We start from the raw sequence: 1,279 nt of genomic DNA, 5'->3' as shown, positions 1-1,279 counted from the left end.
GGAGGAACAACATATCCTGACCTGCATATCAGTAAAACTCAGTAAAACAAAGGCAAAAATTATACATGTAATTAAGGAACAGTTGCATGCTTCATTAAGTGACATGATCAAACATTCATGTTTTATCGTGTAATCAAAAATATGATTTTTACTTTTAAGTTATGCATATGGTTTCCTGAAACATGATCATGAACTATGCAATAACATGTTCATTTAGAAATGCACCCAGGAAAAAACACATGCATGTTTGTGCATGTACACATGTACCTGCATGATTAATGCATGTTTATAACATGTACTAGCCTGTTTCTGCATGTTTGTGAATTGTGACATAATGCTTGTAAGAAACAACCCCATACCTCAGAAACATGCCACACTTACATGTAACATGTACATGTAAATAACACTTACATGTGATCTTTATAACATGTACTAGCCTGTTTTTGCGTGGTTGTAAAATCGTGACATAATGTTCCTGAGAAGACATTCTATACTTCAGAAACATGTCACAAACATACATGTACATGTACATGTACAGGTAAATGTTCAGGCACACATACATGTATGTAAATAACACTTACATGTACATGTACATGTAAAATCAAAATGACTCACTCTTTCTCTTCGGCCACTTTATTGACAGCTGCTACACACTTGAGTAGTAACTCCTTCCTAACACTATCAGAGAAACTACCCCACACCAACAACAATAACTGGAGATGAGTAACAGGTAGGTCTGATAGAGAGATAAGGAAAGGAGTAAGTACATGTAATACAATGTACATGTACATGTACACAAGTAGTAGTGTTTAATTTCCGTATACTGGGAAATTTTCGAGTAGCCAAATTTTCGTGAATTTCGCGTTTTTTGCTCCATCGCAAAAATTAAAATCGCGAAATTCTAAATTTCCATTGCCACGTGGTGGAGTTTACAGGCTATTCGCGAAAATATTATTTCGTGAAATCTTACTAAAGCAAAATTCGCGAAAATTTTGTGACGCGAAAATATCCCAGTATATGGTATACATGTGTACATGTACCTTCTTCATGGTCATTTTCATTTGATGCATTTTCTTCAAGTGTAGACAAAAACCTAAAAGACATAAGTGCATGTAACTAGTAAATTTCATTTATATTCTAGTAAAACAAAGTATATTCAAATACAGGAAATTAAAGACATCTTAAAATATATTTCAGTATATTTCTGTATATCTTAGCAAAACACAGTATATTCCAGTAAACTCACCCTCTCCATATATTAACACAGAGTGGATCATCA

At 33.6% G+C, this 1,279-nt stretch overlaps 1 long non-coding RNA gene across 1 annotated transcript; it reads right to left on the bottom strand.

The window, feature by feature from the left end:
* On the bottom strand, window positions 1-1,279 carry LOC109588678 (uncharacterized). Its single transcript, XR_002188299.1, has 4 exons — window positions 1,247-1,279; window positions 1,041-1,093; window positions 616-736; window positions 1-21 (listed from the first exon to the last, which is right to left on the bottom strand). It is a non-coding gene; the product is annotated as an uncharacterized LOC109588678 (long non-coding RNA).

Source organism: Amphimedon queenslandica, unplaced genomic scaffold (assembly GCF_000090795.2).
Source record: "Amphimedon queenslandica unplaced genomic scaffold, v1.1 AMPQUscaffold_11938, whole genome shotgun sequence".
NCBI classification, from domain to species: Eukaryota; Metazoa; Porifera; class Demospongiae; order Haplosclerida; family Niphatidae; genus Amphimedon; species Amphimedon queenslandica.
This window is presented reverse-complemented; position numbering and strand designations above follow the sequence as displayed.